Source organism: Rhinopithecus roxellana, chromosome 18 (assembly GCF_007565055.1).
Source record: "Rhinopithecus roxellana isolate Shanxi Qingling chromosome 18, ASM756505v1, whole genome shotgun sequence".
NCBI classification, from domain to species: Eukaryota; Metazoa; Chordata; class Mammalia; order Primates; family Cercopithecidae; genus Rhinopithecus; species Rhinopithecus roxellana.
In genome coordinates, this window is record NC_044566.1 from 39390813 (window position 1) to 39404271 (window position 13459).

Genomic DNA, 13459 nt, shown 5'->3' on the forward strand with positions numbered 1-13459 from the left:
TCTTTAGTCAGAACTAACTGTACAAAACTAAATGGAATAGTATATTTGGCCATTATTTTCTACTAACAGGGCTCTTACAATGCTTTTCTCATTCTGCATATCAAAACCTGGGGGTAAAATTAGTCTGTTAATGCTGGAACAAACTTCTCTGAGTTCATATTAACCAAAACCCTGTATATTGTTAAAATCTCTATATTTTAATTACTATTTAAAATGCTTTGCATATTTATTCCCTCCCAAATCTCTTGTTGAAATGTGATTCCCAGTGTTGGAACTGGGGCCTGGTGGGAGGTGATTGAATCATGGAAGGCGGATCCCTCATGATTGGCTTAGCACCAATCCCTCGGTGATAAGTGAGTTCTCACTCCTTATGCATGAGATTTGATTGTTTCAGAGTCTGGGACCTCTTCGCTCCCTCTTTTGCTCTTTGTCTCACCATATAGCATGCTGGTTGACCTTAGCCTTCCGCCATTATTGTAAGCTTCCTGGGGTCCTTGCCAGAGGCACCACATTTTCTGTACAGACTGAAGAACTGTGAGCCAAAATTAACTTTTATTCCTTAATTACCCAGTTTCAGGTATTTCTCTATAGCAATGCCAGAGCAGACTAACATAATAATATCTTTATTTTTATTTGCTTTACCTATCAATATTAAAAATAAGTGTATGGAAATTTTCTAATATCATGTAGGATTGTCAGATATGTCCTGTCATTTTCTTCATTGTTGCTTTACATATTTTGAGGTTATTTTATTATAAGCATACAAGTTGCTTATATATTTTTGTATTGTTCTGGCGCATTTTGTAAGGACAAAAAACTTATAAAATTAAAAAAAGGAGATTTAGTTCTCTTTGATGAAAAGTGAAAAATAAAAGATTTTCCTTGTAAATCCTGGATCTTAGACCATATTTCCAAAAAAAAAAAAAAAATCAAAAAGTAAACAAAAGATGTGAACAGACACTTCTCAAAAGAAGACACTTACAGAGCCAACAACCATATGAAAAAAAAACTCAACATTACTGATTATCAGAGAAATGCAAATCAAAACCACAACGAGATACCATCTCACACCACTCAGAATAGTGATTATTAAAAAGTCTGGAAACAATAGATACCAGAGAGGCTGTGGAGAAATAGGAATGCTTTTACACTGTTGGTGGGAATATAAATTAAGTCAACCATTGTGGAAGAGAGTATGGCAACTCCTCAAGGATCTGGAACCACAAATACCATTTGACCCAGCAATCCCATTACTGGATATTTCCATTACTGGATATATGTATACCCAAAGGAATAGAAATCATTCTACTACAAAGACACATGCACATGTATGTTTATTGCAGCACTATGTACAATATAGCAAAGACATGGAACCAACCAAAATACCCATCAATGACAGATTGGATAAAGAGAATATGGTATATATACACCATGGAATACTATGCAGCCATAAAAAAAGGAATGAGATCATGTGCTTTGCAGGGACATGGATGAAGCTGGAAGCCATCATCCTCAGTAAACTAACACAGGAATAGAAAACCAAACACTGCCTGTTCTCACTCATAAGTGGGACTTGAACATTGAGAACACATGGACACAGAGAGGGAAACAACATACACCAGGGCCTGCTGCAGGGGTGGGAGTGAGGGGAGGGAACTTAAAGGACAGGTCAATAGATGCAGCAAATCGCCATGGCACACGTATACCTATGTAACATACCTGCTCGTTCTGTACATGTATCCCATTTTTCTTTCTCTTAGAAGAAATTTTTTAAAAAAGATTTTCCTTCCTTCTTTAGATGTTTTTTGTCATTTTAGAATTACAAATTTAGAAGACTTGTAATTCTACTACTTTCTCTTCTCTTTAAAATGTATATTAATCCCTTAGAAAACAAAGACTTTGTTAGCTTTGTTAGCCAGAAATGCGTTTCTCAACGACCTGGAAGCCATGTTTTTGAAATGTACACATCCAGGAAAATAAATAATACCCCTAACTCCCATTCTGTGAGAGGGTGGGAGCTTAACTGTTGTGCATGCCTTGCTCTAAGTCACAAAACTGCCTCTTGTCATAAAGACATGGCAACTTTGTTTTTCCTTTGAATCAGGCCAATTAGATAACACAGATGGTCACCCAATTATCAGGTAATGTTGAAATGAATGAAGTGCAACAAATGGTGCTGTCAAGTCTTCCTACTAGAGGATTAGTAATAGTTTATCTTGACCATATGGATGTAATATATCTACTTGGCTATATAAAAAAGATATTTCATTAGGTCTTTGTGATATCTTAGTGGATCATCTCTGGTGGGCACCAGCTTGTGGCTTAATGCTTATTCAATAATAAATGTGTTTTCTTTGTTTACTACGTTTGTAGAAAAGATTTCTGGGGTGAAACAAATTTTTTAAAATTATATTTCCCCAACAGTTTATTTTATAATATTATATAGTGACATATTTTATAATTATGCATTCTCATTTTCTCACCCACTGTTTTATATTTTTAGCTACTCCATCTTGCTTTAGATTACTGGTTTGTTGCTATGACTTTTTTTCCACTCTTTTATTTTCAGTCTTACTCACAGATGTGTCCGTTTACAGCTGGATCTTTAATCCAATCTGAAAAATCTTTACTTGAACTAACAATTTAAATAAATTACATTTATTTTGATAGCTGTGATTTAATTTATTTTTTATTACATCTCATTTTGTTCTATTTGTCTATTTTTATTATTTTTTTAAAGTTCATTTTAAATTATTTTAGAGATAGGGTCTCGCTCTGTCACCTAGCCTGGAGACCAGTGGCCCAATCATGGCACACTGGAGCCTCAAACTCTGGGGCTCAAAGGATCCTCTGACCTCAGCCTCTTTAGTTGCTGGGACTGCAGGCATGTGTCACAATGCCTGGCTATTTTTTTGTTTGTTTTTCTTTTCTACAGATGGAGTCTCCCCATCTTGCCCAGGCTAATATGAAACTATTGGGCTCAAGTGATTCTCATACCCTTGACTTCCCAAAGTACTGGGGTACAGATATGAGCCACTGTCCCCAGCATATTATGCTTGTAAAAGTGTTTTTCTTTTGATTGATACTTTATCTTTTATTCTTTTTCTATAGCTTCTAAATTCCCCATTTTCTTCTTCTGGTTTCTTCTTTTAATAATTACCCTTGATATTCTACTATTATGACTTTAGGGTTTAATATTAATTTAGTCTTTTACTTTCCAAATGCAAATATTTTAGGGAATGTAACAAAAATTGGTCCCTTGCTGACTTACTAATATTTTTCCAATGCTTCAGTTCTAAAATTTTTTATTCCTTCAAAATATGTGTTATTTACAATATGTTGTTATTATCATCATTTCAAAAAGTTTATATGGATGATTTTTATATTACATCTTTTTCCTTTTTGCTAATGTTATATGTTCACCATTCTTTTGCATTTCAATTTTTTTCTGTGATATTGTTCTTCTTTACAAATTGATGTTCCATTGCTGACAACAATGCTTTTGTTTTTATGAAAATATCTCTATATTTTCACTGTTCTCAAAAGATTTAGATATAGTGGAAAAGGGAAATAATGAAGTAAGAAGATTAAAATGTTAAAATATTCAGCTGAACTCATCTGAATGAAGTGGAAGGGCCCCTGTGGGCAAAAATCCATATCTATCTTGGTCACTGAGCAACCCCAGTTGCTTAAAGAGTGCCTGAACATACTTTGTGATCAGTAACTATTCAGTGATGTAATTTGGATCACACAGAATTTTAATTTTGAATCATTCCTTTCAACACTGGAAAAGAAGGAAACATAGGTAATGTCATTGATAAAGTAAAGTTATGAAAGTCTAGAAACATGCAAAAATCTGAGGAAAGGAGTGTTTGTGGAAAAATGAAGCAACAATTATTGTTCTGTCCTAAGGTTTGTGAGCATTGTCTCTATAAATGTAAATATTACTTCAGTTCAGATATCAATGGAAAGTAAATCTCTAACTGAAAAAAATGGGTTTGTGCAGAAACATCTTTCTTAAAACAAGTTTTTACTTAAGTTCATTTAATAAGTTGAAGAAATTTCAGAGCAACAAGCTTTAACAGCAGCCAATGATACACAGGACTGAAATGTCTCAGGGGCACGTTGAGAATGCACTGACACTATGGAGAATGCAAGTTTGCTTTGAGGATAGTGTGCTGCCACTGTGTGGTGTATTGTTACAAGAGAAAAACAAAGTTTTAACAAGATAGCATGCATAATTAGTTCAGAACTTGATAGCATACAAAATTATGAAACTTAAAATATATTGGATCAGGAAGTAAACTGCTTTCAGGCTTGATGACTTACATCCATCATAATAAACTTCTAAGTATAGCAAGTAGACAAGGAAATATAAATTCCACTTAGAATATACAGTAGTAGATGATAGTTCCCCTTCTCCTCTTCATGACAATCACTTAACTGAGGGAAAATTACTCCTTGTTCAGTTTAAGATGCAAATGAATTATATCCATTGTAATAACGGTTAATTTATGTGTCAATTTGGTTTGGCCACAGTGCTTGGATATGGGGGTCAAACATTATTCTGGAAGTTTCTGTGAGGGTATTTTGGGATGATATTAACATTTAAATCTGTAGAATGAGCTTTTGAAAGCTCAGGTGCAGTACCAGCTAGATGGCAATACTTTCCAGAGTGGGCAAGGTTAACCAAGAGGCTGTATATACTCTGAGTCAGCACCCAATACACAGTGATGCGGGATTTTTTGCTCCTTTGTTCAGATAAAATCCAGGTTTTTGTCACACAATCAGGAAAATTTAGGCATGTGAACACATTGAAAGGTGAGGAGAATGAAATTCATTAAAAGAAAGCTCTTAGTGAAACAAAAAAGAAAAGAGAGAGAGAGAGAGAGAGAGAGAGAGAGAGAGAGAGAGAGTCTTGCCAACAGGCTCACACTCACAGATTGAATACCAGGACACCTTGTCCAGGGAGGAGGAGGTGAAGAGGCCAGGCTCCTCCTCCCTGCATAAGGCATGAATTCCCAGTGGCTCTACCCCACTTTTCCAGTGTGCATGCAGGCACCCCTGTCTGTTTTGGGCACAACCAGACAAGTCCCTGAGCCAGCTCCCTTGTCTGCACAATGCATGTGACATAAACACTTGTGGGGTGGGTTGGAGATTCTCCGGGGATCCTCCCTTATCTGCCTCCTGCATCTATTGATAGGATTCACAGGTCCAGAAACGAAAGCATGGAAATGGAAGTGACAGCACTCACCATACCTGTAGTGTGAAAACTTTGCTTCTTACCTCCATAAATTTATTCTCTTCTTGCCTAGAAATCTCAGCTCCTAAGAGAAGAATGTTTCTACCAGGAGACACAACAATGATTCCATTGAACTGGAATATAAGACTAAAATGTAGCAACTTTGGACTCTTCATGTTTCTGGAATCAACAGGCAAAGAAGAGAGTTACTGTGCTGGAGAGAGTAATTGATACAGATTCCCCAAGGGAAACTGGACTACTATGCTATAATGGAAATCAAGAAGAGTATGCCAGGAATACAAGAGATTTCTTAGGAAGTCCCTCAGCATGACCATGTCCTGTAATTACAGTGAATGGAACACTATAACAACCCAATTCAGGGAGGACTACTCATGCTCCAGACTAGGTTATTCCACAAGGTAAAGAAACATAAGCAACTGAGGTACTTGCTAAAGGTACAGGGATTACAGAATGGGTACTGGAAGACAGTAGGTATAAACACCAACGATGCCATGTGACCAGCTATAAAAACAGGACTGTAATTGTCACAACCATTTCTCCCTGATATGCTTAGCCTTGTCCCCACCCAAATCTCATCTTGAATTGTAATGCTGAGGTGTTAAGGGAAGAACCTGGTGGGAAGTGATTGGTTTATGGAAACGTTTTCCCCATGCTGTTCTCTTGATAGTGAGTGAATCCTCACAAGCTTTGATGGTTTTATAAATGATAGTTTTTCCTGGGCTCTCACACATTTCTTTCTCCTGTTTCCATGTGAAGAAGGTTCTTGCTTCCCCTTCGCCTTCTGTAATGATTGTAAGTTTCCTGAGGCCTCCCCAGTAATGTGAAACTGTGAGTCAATTAAACATCTTTACTTTATAAATAACCCAGTCTTGGGTATATCTTTATAGCAGTGTGAAAATGGAGTAATACACTACTTTATTGTATTATGATTATGTGTTTTTATATTTATGTTCTTCTATTTATTTACTATGTGGCATTAGTTATGTTAATTTTCTATCACTATTTAAATATTGTTAACTTTATAACATAGTATTTAAGTTCTAGGACATCAAGAAGAGTAGACCTTACCCAGAGACTTTTTATCTTCTTCTGAGGAAAGGGTTAGTGCATTTTTGGTTGGACTCAGGACAGCTCTATCATGTTAGGTGAAAGTATGGCCTTGTTATGGTGTTTACTTCAATGTGTATTGGTGTCAAGTTGGCAAGGGGTGAAGTTGAGATACTTAATTTTAGGGATCAACTTAACTGGGTCACAGTGGTTAGATATGTCTCCATGAATTATTCTGGATGTTGCTGCGAGGGTATTTTTGGATAGGACTAAAATTTACATTGGTCGACTTGGAGTAGAGTAGATTGTACTTAATATGGGTGGACCTCATCCAATCAGATGAAGGCCTGTTAGAACAACAACAATGAAAAAATGACTACCTTGAGCAAGATGGAATTCTGCCTGCACATGATTTTTAGACTTAAACTGCAGCATAGGATTTCCCATGAACCTTCACCTGAATGGGCTTCAGCCTGTGCAGCATCAGACCTGCCCTGGTCTCCAGTCAGCTGACCCACTTTGCAGATTTTGAACTTGTCAACCTTTACAAGAGCATGCCCCCAATTTTTTTCTATACATATATACATCCTATTTGTTCTCCTCCTCTGGAGAAGCCTGCCTAATACACCCATTGTGTTAGAACACAGTTGAGTTTGTTTCGGCCAAATGAATCCTTAACTATAGCACATAAGTAAATGAGAATCTCTAGCTGAGATTAAAAGAATAAGAAATTAGAGAAACAAAAATTTTAGAATAAACTCTGCAGATGTAATATATAGACAAAATAATCCTTATTTGTAGATTGTATTCCTAGTTGGGAATTTGCTAATATGAGATTATAAATGTAATTTCTATATTAATATGATTAATATTTTATTATTGGTATTTCTATAATGTAATTTATACAAGTTATATAACCTCCCAAGAGGAATAATAGGTGGCATTCTGAAGATCACTAGAGATGATAAATGAAATAGGGAGTAAATTTTTAGCTTATAGCAGAGAAAGGCCTTCTCAGGCCCTACTCTAATAGTCTAAATTCCTCTTATTTGAAATTATTTTAAGACTTATGGAGGGAAAAGCAAAATTGCCCATCACTGGCCAAAGGGAGTGCTTTGTTTGTAATTGGCGGTGGGCTTTTGACAGTAAATTCAGGACAGCAATTCTCTAATAAGTATTAAAATGCTATAGGGTTTTGTTTTTGTTTTTGCTGAGACAAGAGTCTCGCTCTGTTGCCCAGGCTAGAGTGCAGTGGCACAATCTTGGCTTCCTGCAGCCTCTGCCTCCCAGGTTCAAGAAATTCTCGTGCCTCTGCCTCCTGAGTAGCTGAGATTACAGGCACGTGCCACCACACCCTGCTAATTTTTTGTAGATGGGGGCTTCACCATGTTGGCCAGGCTGGCCTGAAACTCCTGGCCTCAAGTGATCTGCCCACTTTGGCCTCCCAAAGTGCTGAGGTTACAAGCTTGTAAACACACCTGGCCTTAAAAAGGCTGCAGATTTTTGATATAAATATTTGTGTAGGTTGAATTCTCTTTAAGCTCTGGTTTCCTGAAACATTTGTAATACTTTTCTCATATCTATTGGGATAATTACATAGTGCTCTTTTATTTGTTAATGTGATGACTCATATAAAATCATTCTTTTTAAGTTTCTTTTTAAGTTTAAGTTAACCTTACATACTTGAGATAATCTCAAATTATTTATGATTATATGTATGTGTTTATATATATGTTCACACACACACATTCACACCTACATATATATGCATATATACACACACATATGTACAGATGCTCCTCACTTATGATGGGCTTATATCCCAATGAACCCACCATAGGTTGAAAATATCATAAGTCAAATATTAAATTAATGCACTTATATTAAATAACATAACTTAGCTTAACCTATGTTAAACATGGTCAACACAAATTAGTCGAAGTTAGGCAAAATTATCTAACACAAAGCCTACTTTATAATAAGGTATTTAATATCTAATGTAATTTATTGAATAGTGTATGTGGGGTCAAAATTTTATTATATGCCTAAATCCCACAGTATTATTTGCAGTGATCATGAACAGAATATTCGTAGAAAGATGGATGGTAAAGGCAATTCTGATGAGGTCTTAGATAAAAATAAGGAACAAGGTTTTGGAAATAGAAGGAAATGTCATCCTTATTATAAAATAGCAAATAACTTGGTCATTATAATTGTGTCTTAAAATGTTCTACTGTTTTGTGGAAGGCAGAACTTGCGAGGAATGAACTAGGATATTCAGCAGAAGAAATCTCTTAGCAAAGTGTTCAGCGTGCTTCATGGCTTGTCTTGGCAGCTTATTAGTAAATGAAAAAAAAAAGAGAAATGACTTAAAGATAGAATTATAATCGAAAGGGAAAGAGAACTTAAAGATTTGGAAAAATCTCAGCCTGGTGAGATTGCAATGAATAAAAAAAGTGGGTTCTGATTCACAATGGCCAACTAGAGGCAGACAGAAAGAACATCTTCCACAGAAAGGCTGGGATATTGGGAAGACTGATATACTCTGAACAGATCTTCTGAAGAAAGGAGTTAAGAGTAGATTAAATAGGCACTGGGCTGAAGGTAGAGGAAGCTGGGAACTCTGCATTGGATGGCTGAGCACTGAGACTTTTTCCTGGCCTCCAGTGACTCCTGGGGAAGAGGTGAGTTGAAAAGGTGAGGAGTGGCTTCCAGAATCTAACAGTAGGAGACCCCATAACTCCCACAGACACTTAAGCTGACGGAGAGAACTGCTTAAAGAGGTGGCAGGTGCAAGATTCCAGATTGTGCACAGCCTAGAGAGTCTGACATGGAAACAGCTGCAGTGGAGCATGGTCAGAGTTGCTCATCCTCCAAGGCTCTCCATGCTCCTCTAGGAGACTTTAGCCTTAGGGTGACTGTTGAACCTAGAGAGAGCAGGGTGGTGTTCATGAGGAAGACACCAAAAGCAAAAGTTGACAAATAACACCTAGTTAAATTAGAGGGCTACTTCATAGCAAATTAAAATGTCAACTGAGTAAACAACCTACAGAATTGGAGAAAATATTTAAAAATATGCATCTGACAAAATTCTAATACATAGAATCTGTAATGAACTTAAAAGCAAAAATCAAGCAATCTCATTAAAGAGTGGGCAAAGTATACAAACATACACTTATCCAAAGAAGACATACACTTGGCCAATAAGCATATGAAACATGCTCAGCATTACTAATCATAACAGAAATGCAAATCACAACTACAATGAGATACCATCTTATACGAGTCAGAATGGTTATTACTAGAACGTCAAAAAATAACAAATGCTGGCAAGGTTGTGGAGAAAATTAAATTCTTATACACTGCTGGTAGGATTAGTAAATTAGTTCAGCCATTATGGAAAGCATTTTAGCAATTTCTTAAAGAACTTAAAACAGAACTATCATTCAACCTGGAAATTCCATTATTGGGTATATACCCAAAGGAATATAAATTATTCTATCATAAAGACACATGCATGTGTATTTTCTCTATTCACAATAGCAAAGATATGGAATCAACCTAAATGCCCATCAACAGTAGACTAGATAAAGAAAATGTGGTACATATGCACAACGAAATACTATTCAGCCATAAAAAATATCATGTCCTTTACAGCAACATGAATGGAACTGGAGGTTATTATCCTAGAAGTAGTAACACAGGAAGAGAAAAGCAAATACCACATACTGTCACCTATAAGTGGGAGCTGAGCATTGAGTACACATAGACACAAAGTAAGGAACAATATACCCCTGGGCCTACATGAGGTTGGAGCGTAGGGGGAGGGGAAGGATTGAAAAACTATATATCAGTCACTATGCCTATACACCAAAGTCCCACGACACACAATTTACCTATATAAGAAAACTGCGCATGTACCCATGAATTTAAAATAAAGGTTTGTATCTAAAAAAGGAAAAAATAAAATAAAATAAAAATAAAAATGTATTTGCAGGAGAAAATACCAAGGGTGTGAAGAAGCCAACATTTGATATCAAGACTAGCATAAATAGTAGAAAGTCAGATGGTATTCATCAGGACAATGGAAGGATCACTCTGAAGGCATTTCAGATTATCATGGCTCCTCCACTGATGTTTCTGTCAATGGATGAATGGCCAAAGAAAATATACTATATTATATACAATGGAATACTACTCAGCCTTAAAAAGAAAACAGAATTCTGTCACTTAGGACAACATGTGTTATTTCTCATAGGATAATAACCTCCAGCTCCATTCATGTTGCTGTAAAGGGCAGTGAACAGGGATTTCTAGGCAAAGGGTACAATGTTTCAGCCAGAGAGGAGGAATGCATTTTGAGATCTATTGCAGAACTGACTCAAGTCAATAATAATGTATTGTATATTTCAAATTAACGAGGAGAGTTGATTTCATATAGATCATCTCAAAAAAAGTGAAGAAAGTTGGTGATATGCTAATTAGCTTTAGTTATTTCAAATGGTATACATGTATCAAAACATCACATTGTACCCCATAAATGTAAAACAATTATGATTCATCAGTTAAACTAATATCAACTAAAAACATGGCATAAGCATGAGTATCAATATGTTCAAATAGACTATATACTCTCATGGTTAAGGCCAATTGACTTTTGGCAGGATGACAAGATAATTATGGTAAAAGACGAGTCTTTTTAAAAAATGGTGCTGGGACAACTGACTATCCACCTGGAAAAAGAGTGTGGACCCAAACGTCATTCCATATACAAAAATTAACTCAAAGTTCACCATAAGCATAAACATAAAATCTGAAGAAGGAAGTATAAATATTCATTTTCATGACCTTAGATTAGGCAATGGTTTCTTAAATATGACACCAAAGTACAAGTGAGGAAACAAAAACTAAACATACTGAGCTTCATCAAAAATTTAAAAATTATATCAGAAGATGCTATCCAAAGAGGGAAAGAGAATCTGCAGATTGAGAAAATATTTGCAAATCATGTATCTGATAAAGAACTAGTTTTCAGAATACCAAAGGGACCCTTACAGATTCGTACAGATACAAATTCGATTAGCAGTAGGAAGTTGATTTGGTGAGTGGGAAGCAGGAATGGTCAATGCCTACTCATGGGCTGGAGTTACTTTTTGGGATGATGAAGATTTTTTAAATTAGATTGTCATGTTGCTTACACAACTCCATGAGTAGATTTTCAATTGCTGAAGTGTACATGTCAACTAGTTAATTATTATGGAATCTAAAATTATGGAGGAAAGAGTGTGATAAGCAGGTCTGGTTTTCTCAAACCCAGCATACTCCGAAGGAAAAGGTTCTCTGCATGACTGACTTTTGCTTGATCTCCAGTCCTTGAATATTCTGCTTGATGAGAATGGTTTTCCATTTCTGAGTCTGTGGGCCACACTGTACCAACTTAATCAGATGATTTATGTTAACAGTATGATTTATGGTGAATGCCTGTTTGTTTTTGTTTCTTTTTATAGAGATGGGGCACTGGAATCTGAGTAACTGGGTTCAGTGACCCATTACTGCATGCCTGCACTAATGACTCACAAAAATACCCGGGACTGCAAGACTAGAGTGAGCTCCCTAGGTGGCAGCACTACTAACATATTGCCACACATTATTGCTGGGAAAATTAAGCACATCTGTGCAACTCCATTGGGTGACATCTGAAAGAATATGCCGGGTTCTCCTGGATTTCATCCCAAGTGACTCTTCCTTTTGCTGATTTTAATCTGAATCCTTTTGCTGTAGTCACTATAAGAGGCTTTCTAAGTTACCTGAGTCCTTGGGATTCAGTGAGCCTGGTGGTTACTTTGGAGAGCCCAATACAGAAATATATCTATCTATATAAAGCTGTAAGAAATAAAAATTAAATTATAGTCAAGGAAAACAAAAAGCTAGGCCAGGATGTCAGCTTCGTACCTATTACAGGATGGACACATTTTATAGTTTAAATCTCACCAATTAGAGAATGTTTCTAAATATCTCAGACTTTCCAATGGTACACCAAATGGATATACTTGAAGAGCAAAAGTGAGGCATAGAAACAATAATTCACCTAATGACAAAAAATCTAATACTCAAGGTTAAGAATTTACTCTAATTGTAAGAGCAAAATTCAAATTTACTCAACATTGACAAAGTTTAAAACCAATTATTTACTGCTGTTTGGCAATTTTTTTTTTATTATACTTTAAGTTCTTGGGTACATGTGCATAACGTGCAGGTTTGTTACATATGTATACTTGTTCCATGTTGGTGTGCTGCACCCATCAACTCGTCAGCACCCATCAAGTCATCATTTATATCAGGTATAACTCCCAATGCAATCCCTCCCCCCTCCCCCCTCCCCCCTCCCCATGATAGGCCCCGGTGTGTGATGTTCCCCTTCCCGAGTCCAAGTGATCTCATTGTTCAGTTCCCACCTATGGGTGAGAACATGCGGTGTTTGGTTTTCTGTTCTTGTGATAGTTTGCTAAGAATGATGGTTTCCAGCTGCATCCATGTCCCCACAAAGGACGCAAACTCATCCTTTTTTTGGCTGCATAGTATTCCATGGTGTATATGTGCCACATTTTCTTAATCCAGTCTGTCACAGATGGACATTTGGGTTGATTCCAAGTCTTTGCTATTGTGAATAGTGCCACAATAAACATACGTGTGCATGTGTCTTTATAGCAGCATGATTTATAATCCCTTGGGTATATACCCAGTAGTGGGATGGCTGGGTTATATGGTACATCTAGTTCTAGATCCTTGAGGAATCGCCATACTGTTTTCCACAATGGTTGAACTAGTTTACAATCCCACCAACAGTGTAAAAGTGTTCCTATTTCTCCACATCCTCTCCAACACCTGTTGTTTCCTGACTTTTGAATGATTGCCATTCTAACTGGTGTGAGATGGTATCTCATTGTGGTTTTGATTTGCATTTCTCTGATGGCCAGTGATGAGCATTTTTTCATGTGTCTGTTGGCTGTATGAATGTCTTCTTTTGAGAAATGTCTGTTCATGTCCTTTGCCCACTTTTTGATGGGGTTGTTTGTTTTTTTCTTGTATACTTGTTTGAGTTCTTTGTAGATTCTGGATATTAGCCCTTTGTCAGATGAGTAGATTGCA